This window comes from Leptonychotes weddellii, chromosome 4 (genome assembly GCF_054177405.1).
Source record: "Leptonychotes weddellii isolate Sample4059 chromosome 4, ASM5417740v2, whole genome shotgun sequence".
Classification (NCBI taxonomy): Eukaryota; Metazoa; Chordata; class Mammalia; order Carnivora; family Phocidae; genus Leptonychotes; species Leptonychotes weddellii.
In genome coordinates, this window is record NC_138372.1 from 148,283,635 (window position 1) to 148,294,162 (window position 10,528).

The 10,528-nt window shown below is 33.4% G+C and overlaps 1 protein-coding gene across 2 annotated transcripts in view; it reads right to left on the reverse strand.

Annotated features, from left to right (window-relative positions):
• The window catches only part of CSMD3 (CUB and Sushi multiple domains 3), a 1,160,890-nt gene that overhangs the window by 988,521 nt on the left and 161,841 nt on the right, over nt 1-10,528 (reverse strand). The gene's annotated exons all lie outside the window — the stretch shown is intronic.

A 10,528-nucleotide genomic window follows, 5' to 3' on the forward strand; every position in this document is an offset into this window, starting at 1 on the left:
AAAAAAAAAAAGTCATTTATCATATCCGTAAGCTTTGTATAAGTAGGTGTGTATGTGTGTGTGTGGGTGGGTGGGTGGGTGTGTGAGGGTTTATGAACAAATTTATCACATATTGATTAAAAGTCACTCATCAAAAACAATTACTGTAGGCATGTATAAAGTTATTTACATACATGTGACTGTGCATAACTATTTATCATATCTATTACATATATCATCTCTATGAAAATACTGATTAATTTAGACTTTGGGAGATGAGTTGTGAGAGTATGTGTTTTTAGTATCTTTTGCTCCTTATTTTAACAATTGAATATTCAGAAGGTATTTTTGTCAAATAAATAATTTTCCTGATAGTTTAGAATATATTTACACAGTGGGGAGTTTTTATTAAAATTTAATATTAAAGGAAGAGATGTGATCTAAATAAATCTTGAAACTGAAAAGTCTACAAATGATGTGATTTTGTTTTATTAGAGTCTAAACTTTCAATAAATTCAATTAAATTTAATAGTTGCAGATTACTTTTTGGTTATATTTCATTTTTAAAAAGATTTTATTTATTTATTTGAGAGAGAAACTGAGTGTGTGTGAGAGAGAGAAAGACAGAGCACGAGGGGGGAGGGGCAGAGAGAAGCAGACTGCCCGCTGAGTAAGGAGCCAGATGTGGGCTCCAGTCCCAGGACCCCAGATCATGACCTGAGCCAAAGGCAGTTGCTTAACTGACTGAGCCACCCAGGCACCCCTATACTGCATATTTTTATAAAACAAATATTTGTCTGACATTTTTTACCATAATTTATTACGAATTTTGCAAATAACTTATTGCATATAGTTACAAGATTGATTATACAATTGATTTACAATTGATACTTTGTCTAAACTAGAAAAAAGAAATTAAAAATTAAAAAAACCCACATACACAGGATATAATTTTACTAAAACTAATGAAATAACATAATTTTTAATTTTTCTATGAATTAACATTTATGTTATTTATTTTCTCATTTTTATTATTAATATAATAAGAATTAGTAATTTTATGCAATGGAATTATACTATTTTTTATATACTTGCTATTTTTGCCCAACATTGCACATGTAGGATTAATCTACATTGAAATTACCATATATTTCAATGCTAGATAGCAATAATTCTCATTTGTCTCAGGTGTGTTTATACTCTAAAAATTATTAAGAACCCCCAAAAGATTTTGTGGGCTAGATTTATCAATAAATACCCTATTTAAATGAAAACTGAGAACAATTTTTTACATGTGCATTTATTAATTTAAAAATAACCAGGATAGGCACATTGCATGTTGACATAAATCATATTTTAATTCAAAATAATTATCTTTTCCAAAACAAAAATGACAAGAACGTATTGTGTTCTGTTCTTGAAAATCTATTTAGGGGCACCTGGGTGGCTCAGTTGGTTAAGTGGCTGCCTTTGGCTCAGGTCATGATCCCAGGGTCCTGGGATTGAGCCCTGCATCAGGCTCCCTGCTCACTTGAGAGCCTGCTTCTCCTTCTCCCTCTGCAGCTCCCCCCGCTTGTGCTCTCTCACTCTTTTTCTCTATCAAAGAGATAAATAAAAATCTTTTTTTTTTTTAAGATTTTATTTATTCATTTGAGACACAGAGATAGAGAGAGAGAGAGAGAGCACGAGCAGGGGGAGTGGGAGAGGGAGAAGCAGGCTTCCCGCGGAGCAGGGAGCCCGATGCGGGGCTCAATCCCAGGATCCCGGGATCATGAGCTGAATGAAGGCAGATGCTTAACCATCTGAGCCACCCAGGCGCCCCGAGATAAATAAAAATCTTAAAAAAAAGAAACAAAATCTATTTAATATCTGGCCTATTAACAGAAATCAGTTGGATTCTCATATCTACTTTTTTTTTTAAGATTTTATTTATTTATTTGACAGAGAGAGAGACAGTGAGAGAGGGAACACAAGCAGGGGGAGTGGGAGAGGGAGAAGCAGGCTTCCCGCTGAGCAGGGAGCCTGATGTGGGGCTTGATCCCAGGACCCTGGGATCATGATCTGAGCTGAAGGTAGACGCTTAATGACTGAGCTACCCAGGAGCCCCTCATATCTACTTCTTTATTCAGTATCTTACAATATATTATTTTGGTTGATGGGTATGAAGAACTCTGGCCTCACATATGTAGTTGGAAAAGGGAAGAGAATTCTACTGGCTTTTGCAGATAAATGGATACTCTTCTTTGATACTACACAAGAACTTTACAAGTTAATTGCAATGTTGAATTCAAACCATATCAATTAATTTTTATACTCTGTGGCATTAAAATTCATTGCTTCACCTTGTTTCTATAATGGGTCCTTTTTACCCATTCAATTTTTAACATGTATTAGTAATTTGGAATATATCTGTTCACTGAGTTAAATCTTCCAAATGTTGATACATTTTATTATAAAGTATCAAAAAATCACATTTATTTTTATTGCTACTGATCTCATTAGAAAAATCTTTAAACTTGGGGAAGCTCTAAAACTTACAGTAATGGATTGAAGTTTTCCAAAATTCTAATTTTTTACTTGGAAACTAGATTTTGTCATAGACAACAAATCCTGTCAATTGTTTTCCCTTGAAATAACAATTCAGGTTCAGTGTGTGTGCGTGTGTGTGTGTGTGTATGTGTTGGAAAAAATATATAACAAATACCCAAGTTTGACTAACTGTAGTTTATGTTAGTCATTCGAGTAAAAGGAATGTTCCATGAAAATGTGGCCTGTTCAGCTGACAACTCAATTATGCAACTGTTTTTCCTTGGAACAACCATCATATTTTGGTAGGCATAAGAAGGTTCTATGTTTTTTTGTTTCTTGGTTTTTTTTTTAATTTTTTGCATACTTTCCATTTTGTTACACAGGTCATTTAAAAGAGGGGAATTACAGGGTAGACATTTAATGAAATAACTATAGCATCAACAGGAATATTCTTAAGTACAATGGATTTTTATTCCACACTGAAAGTGTGTGGCAGTGACGAATACAATGACTAATGACTATTTGTACAGTTTGAGGTCACTAATTGTGAGGTTTTCAGGCACCAGCAGTTTTACTCACCATTACTTTTGTACCCTGAGGACAAATGTCAACACAATGAAAATGGTGTGAATAATGTCTCAGTGTTATTATGGAAACAGTTTTGATCTTGTGGACCCCCTAAAAATGTCTCAGGACCTTCAAGGATCCACGGATCACATTTTGAGAACCACTGCTATATAGGAATCTATTGCAATAAATATACCACACTAAATTTATACATTCTATTGTTGATGGACATTTGGGTTGTTTATAATTTGCATTTTCATCAACATTCTTGCAAAAGTTCACTTGTACACACTTATCTGACAGTTCCTCTAGGGTTTATAAGCATTTAAAGCTGTAAATTTTCCTCTTTTTGCTGCATAAGCTACATGATTTCCTATTTGGCTCATGGTTAGAAGTATATCTTTTAAATTATAAACCTATGAGTTGCTTTAGTTATGTCTTCTTACCAATGTATATCTCATTTGCATTGCAATTAGATAACATTTTCTGTATGAATTTAATCCTTTGAAATTCTTGAGATTTGCTTTATGGGTCCGATACTGTATTTTTTTTTATTACATGCCTAGTTTTCTTATAAAGGAAAGCATATTATTTTTCTATTCCTAATCCAAATTACCACAACCTTAACTCCCATTATTAATTATCTCATAGTTACATAGGTCTCGGTAGAGCATAGCTCAGCTGGTTCTCTGCTTTGAGCCTCATGAAGCTGAAATCAAGGTGTTAGCTGGGCTGCATTGCTTCTAGAACCTTGGGAGCAGAATTTGCTTTCACTTCCCAATTTATAAGACTGTTGCCAGAATTAAATTCTATGCAGTTGTAGGACTAAGGTCCTGTTTCCTTGCCGGCTGTTGACTTGGGGTCATTCTCAGGTATTAGAGATTGCTTGCATTTCTCAGTTTGAGACCTCGTTCCTCCATCTTCAGAGTCAGCAAGGGCAGTCCAAGTTCTCATTCTGTAATTCTCTTTGGTCTTTCCCTCTACCTCATCCTTCTGCTGTTGCCTCTTCTGCCTCCAGATGGAGAGAGTTCTCAACTTTTCCATGCTCATGTAATTAAATTGTGTTCAAATTGATAATTCAGATATCTTCTATTATAACATCTGTCTCAATTCCATTTGCCAAGTTATTTTTGCCATGTGATATATTCACAAGTTCTTAAAGAACCATTATTCTGGGATCTTTCTGGCTCCTATAATGGGTATTTATCATTGGCTAGGAACAGTGTTCAATATATCTTTTAGATAAATTTGTTAATCATGTTCAAGTGTTCTCTGTGCTGACTATATTTTTAAAATCTGATCTACTAGTTACTGAAAGAGATATGCTAAAATCTCACAAGAGGATTATAGATTTTTATATTTTTCCTTGTAGTTATGTCCATTTTAAAATATACTTGGGGGCTACATTAATAGGTGTACACAAGTTTAAATTATTATATTTCCTGGCAAATTGAACATTTTATTTTTTATGAAGTGCTACCCTATTTTGTTTCTTTTGGGGAGGGGTGCAGAGGGAGAGGGAGAGAGAGAATTACTTAAGCAGGTTCCATGCCCACACAGAGCTTGATGTAGGGCTCGATCTCACAACCCTGAGATCATGACCTGAGCTGAAATCAGGAGTCAGATGCTTAACTGACTGAGCCATCCAGGTGCCCCTAATCTATGTCTAATAATGATTTGATCTTAAACTTTATCTTATCTGGCAGTAATAAATCTAAAACTTAATTTACTAGAATTAGTCTAGAACATCTTTTAACTTTCAACCTTTTGGTACCCTTATTTTTTAAAAATATGTCACTTATGACCAGAATATACTAGGCTATATTTTTATATACATAAAACATTATACTTTTATAAATTAATTATATAATATTGGTCTTTTTGTTTACAAATATGTTCAATAAACTATAACTTACAGAGGATTACAACAAATCAAAATTGTGCATACTGCTGAATTTTCACAAATTAAATATTTCAGATCAAGAAATAAATCACAAATTAAATATTTCAGATCAAGAAATAAAACACTGCAAGAAATACTGAATGTCTGCTTATGTTTCCTCCCATTCATTACTATCTCACTCCTCCCCAAAGATAACCACTCGCCTGACTTCTAGCTAAACAAATTAATTTTGCATGTTTTAAAGCTTTATATAAATGAAATTGTATATAATGAAATTATTTCACTGTACTTGTATTTGTACTATCGTAGTAGTAGTATGGAAATCAACTTTCATTACTATATAGGATTTCATTTTATACTTCAATTTATTTAGCCATTCTATGGCTAGTGGATCTTTCTTTCTCCAGTTGGGTCTTTTATAAATAATACTGCCGTAAACTTCTGTTGACATGCATACATACATATTTCTTTATTAAAAAAAGATTTTATTTATTTATTTGACAGAGAGAGACACAGCGAGAGAGGGAACACAAGCAGGGGGAGTGGGAGAAGCAGGCTTCCCACGGAGCAGGAAGCCCAATGCGGGGCTCAATCCCAGGACCCTGGGATCAATACCTGAGCCGAAGGCAGACACTTAACAATTGAGCCACCCAGGCGCCCCATACATACATACATATTTCTATTGGGAGTATATCTAGTGGTGGAATTGCAGGTTCATGGAGTAACTAATTAGTTATTAAATAACTTTCTAGGTGTTTTAAAACTTCTTGATATGAAGATGTATAAATAAAATATTTCTCACTTTAAATGCTCATACTATTTTTTGACAAAAACAACCAAGAAATATTGTCAGGAAGGAAAAAAAAGGATGAATGGTTTTGCAGCACACAAGAATTCTGAAAAACTACTTACATCATAACCTGCTATGATGTTGTGAATGTTACATTTGTACACCTAATGTTACATTTTGAGTGATGGCCCTCCAAAAATACCCAGGCTCTAGTCCCTGGAATTTTAAAATATTTCACCTTACATGACAAAAGGAATGTTATAGATGTGATTAAATTAGGATTTTAAGACTGGGAGATTAGCCTAGATTATCTGGATGGGTCCAGAGTAATCACAAGGGTCTTTATAAGAGGGAAACAGGACTAATGATATACTATATGTTGGCTAATTGAATTTAAATTTAAAAAGGGGGATATAAAATTAATTAATTAATTAATTAATTTTTTTAAAAGGGAAACAGGAGGGTTAGAGAGAGAGAGTAGGAGATGGGATAACAGAGCAGAGGTTAGAGTGATGTGATTGCTGGCTGTGAAAATGGAAGAGGGACGTAAGCCAAAGAATGGCAAGCGGCCTCCACAAGCTGGAAAAGGCAAGGAACAGATTCTCTTCTAGAACCTCCAGAAGGAAGACAGACCTGTCTACATCTTGATTTCAGCCCAGTTAAGCCCATTTTGGGCTTCAGTTTCCCAGACTGCCAAATAACAAATTTATGTTGTTTAAACTACTAAATAATTTGTTGCCCCAGCAATAGGAAACCAACCCATAGCTGTCTTTTAGATTTGGAATATAGATTTTTTTAAAGTGTTTAAAATATTAACTTATCCTATAAATGAAAACAGAACTCCTATAGAACCTAGTGACCACTCTAAGTTACTGAGACCCATGTTGATCTGCAACATGAGTAGATTCAAAGCCTACTAGTGCAAAATTTGACAGTAACTTTAAAAGAAAAATTTCTCTGTACAGGTGAAATATGCAATTTAACCCTCACATTAGAAGGCACAAGAGAATGGGAGAAATTAAATAACTTACCAAGTTCATAGTAGAGCCAGGTCTAAAACTATGACTTATTGTGTCCCATTTTCTATTGAACATGCTGTTTATCCTGTCATTGTCTTTGACACACTGATTAAATCAAAATATTAAATATTTGAACTAATGTAAAAATAGACACACAATTATTTTACATGCAATCTCATTTTACACCCATTCATGTATATTAAATAATCAATATTTTTAGACAATATTTAGGACACTGTACCATTTAAATTACCCAAGATGATAGTGAAGGACAATGCGGAGTATGTTTTCCTTTTGTTGAAAACTAGTTTTCTGCAGTTATCTATAAATAATCAGCATGTAGTGACATGTTGCATAACGTAAGATTCTTTTCTTTTTCATTTCAATAAATAAGGAAGGATGTATGTTTTAGACTTATTTCCATGATAGTTGCATCATTATGTGGATTTTCACTAACTTGTTTTCCTCCCTCCTGTGATACATTGCTTGACTGATCTGAAAATAAACACTTTCAGTCATGAAGCCTGTTAGTGACAAGGCATACCTTATTTTGCTGAGCTTCTATTTTTTTTAACTTTGTTACAAATTGGAGGTTTGTGGCAATCCTGCATTGAGCAGCTCTGTTGGCACTGTTTTTCCAACTGCATTTGCTCACTTAGTATCTTTGTGTCACATTTTGGTAATTCTTGCAATATTTCAAACTTTTTCATTGTTATTATATTTTTCATGGTGACCTGTGATCTTTGATCTTTGATGTTACTATTGGACCCTGTTACTATTAACTGACTTGCTGTAATCTCATCATAAAACTTTAGGGGATGAGGAGTTGCTTCTTATGGATGAGCAAAAAAATGGTTTCTTGAGGTGGAATCTACTCCTGCTGAAGATGCCATGAAGATTGTTGAAATGACAACAAAGGATTTAGAATATTGCATAATTAGTTGATAAAGCAGTACACAATATGAGAGGATTGACTCCAATTTTGAAAGATGTTCTGCTGTGGGTAAAATACTACCAAACAGCATTGCATGCTACAGTGAAATTCTTCATGAAAAGAAGAGTCAATTGACATGACAAACTTCATTGTTTTCTTAAGAAATTGCCACAGCCACCCCAGTCTTCCGCAACTGCCACCCTGATCAGTCAGCAGCCATCATCATGGAGGCAAGACCCTACACCAGCAAAAAGATTATGACTCACTGAAAGCTCAGAGATTGGTTAGCATTTTTTAGCAATAAAGTATATCTTAAGATATGTCCATTATTTTTACATAATGCTATTGCACACTCAATAGACTATGGTGTAGTGTGTAGACACAGCCTTTTTTTTTTAAGATTTTATTTATTTATTTGACAGAGAAAGAGAGCACACAAGCAGGGGGAGCAGCACAGGGAGAGAAGCAGGCTCTTTGCTGAGCAGGGAGTGCAACATGGGGCTTGATCCCAGGACCCTGGGATCATGACCTGAGCTGAAGGTAGATGCTTAACCAACTGAGCGACCCAGGTGCCCCTAAACACAGCTTTTATATGCACTGGGAAACCAAAAAAAAAAAAAATACATTTGACTTGCTTTATTGCAATATGCACTTTATTGCAGTGGTCTATAACTAAACCTTCAGTGTTTCTAAGGTATGTCTTTTCTTGACAAGACTTCATTTATAAGTTAATATTTATGTGTGATTATTTATTAAGCATCTGTCTTCTCTTTTGGGCACTAATCTTTGTGAAGTCCTTGGAACTCACTAGTTTATCATCAGTGCTTTCATGCAGTACATATCATGTAAGAGGTCCCTCAATAAATAACTGTTAATTTAATGAATTAGGGTGGGTAGTAGGAGAACATGAACGCCATCAGAACACTTTCTTTTTCAAACCAAAAACTGTGTTCTTGTAACAGTGTTCTCAAGAATCATAAGAATGTAAGGGGACTTCAATTGTTAAGAAAATTCAGATAGTCTATGTAGACATTCCTGTTTAGAAAGACTTATTTTTCACCATAATATTAACCTAAAAAGTTAAAGGAAGATCATATATCTTATGCACTTCTATTTGAAGTACCTTTCAGTTACTTTAAAACTATAGTTTTAAAATAGGTTTTAAAACTTATTTTTCAGGTAAAACTAGTATGATTTTTATTTTAATATGAATTATAAATTACAATATTTAAATATACATGTATTGCACTTGATCTTAACATGTTTTCTAGGTAATCTAAAAGCATAACATTTTATGGATAAACATGATCTTTTCCCACAGAGTCATTTGTACTGATTTGGGTACTTGTAAAATTTGGTGTTTTGCATATATTGATAGTTAAATTAATAAATTACCAATTGTATTTCCTCATATTGTTGTATGGTAAAATTGCATAGTGAATGACATTCTATGTTCCCTTGAAAAGAATACTAGAGTGTAACTCTATTTTCTCTGACTTATAACTGAAGAAATCACAGTTTAGAAATGATCAGTAAATAGTTTAAATTCATACTGTTGGTAAGCAGTGGAACAAAGATATAAACCCATAACTTCTAAGTCCAATCTATTTCTTTTCCCATGATGATTTTTCTCATAAGGAAAGTGATTTTTTTTCATGAGGGCAGGATGCATATTTAATTCCTCTTTGTTTCCCCACAATGCCCATATAAATTTCTTAACAGATATTTAGAATAGATAAAAACATAATTTTACTCACATGATGGCTTTAAGTAGTTGAAACTGGTAAAAACTGTGTTACAGTTTTAAAGTCATTGAATTAAACACCAGGAACGTAATGTGGAACCACCATCTGTACTTGCTTGTGCATTCATAGCAAATATCACTAGTAGTTAGCAAAGAAATTTCCCTAGTGGGAAAGCTAAGTAATATTAGTCAACAAATATTATCAGGGAAAATCCTTGAATCGTGCAATGTAAATTTCCTTCAGATATCATTTTTTAGTAAAAGTTAAAAATTGAGGAAAATTGGCTGACGATTGAAATGTATTAATTTAAATAGTGACTTTGTTTTGCGCAATCACAATAAACAACATTTTCTCTCACCATAAATGTAGCACATAAATGCATGTAAACTCAGATTAAAGGACAATCATTTCCTCTTAAGAGACTTAGCTTCATGAAAAAGTCATAACATTTCCTTTGTTTTTCACATTTCATTGTTATCTGGTGAATATTTGTCATGGACCAGGACTAGTTAGCTTATAGCCATTTTTTCAATAGATTCTCTCGTGTGACAGGATGGCATACATGTTGGTTATTTTTACCTTACAATTAATAGTTTCCAATTTATAGCCTCTCTTCTCCCTGCCCCCAATCACGCATACACCTCAATTATATTTTAGCATTATATTATTTGCTAGGCAAAACATTTATTAGAGGCTGTTGTATGTTTTAAAAATCATGCACTTCAAGTGAGTAATCCTGTTACTTCTCATGGCCCCTTGTAGATGAAAGCATTCTTTAAGCATTTCCTCTTACAAAGATTCAGGACATTAATGATGTTTAACACTGTAATAAGTAAATACTTTTAGGGAGAATTAAATAATGAACTTATAACTATATCAATGACTAATATGAAAAATACTAAAATAATTATTCAGTAATTAATGCAAAATTGATTGAAATTTAAATTACAAGAAAGTCATTTATAATGCCAATGTATATGCTTTTTAAATAAGAGGCTGTTTATTTAAGAATTTTTAAAAAATTAATGGCATCAAAAGGAATGAGATCTTGCCATTTGCAAC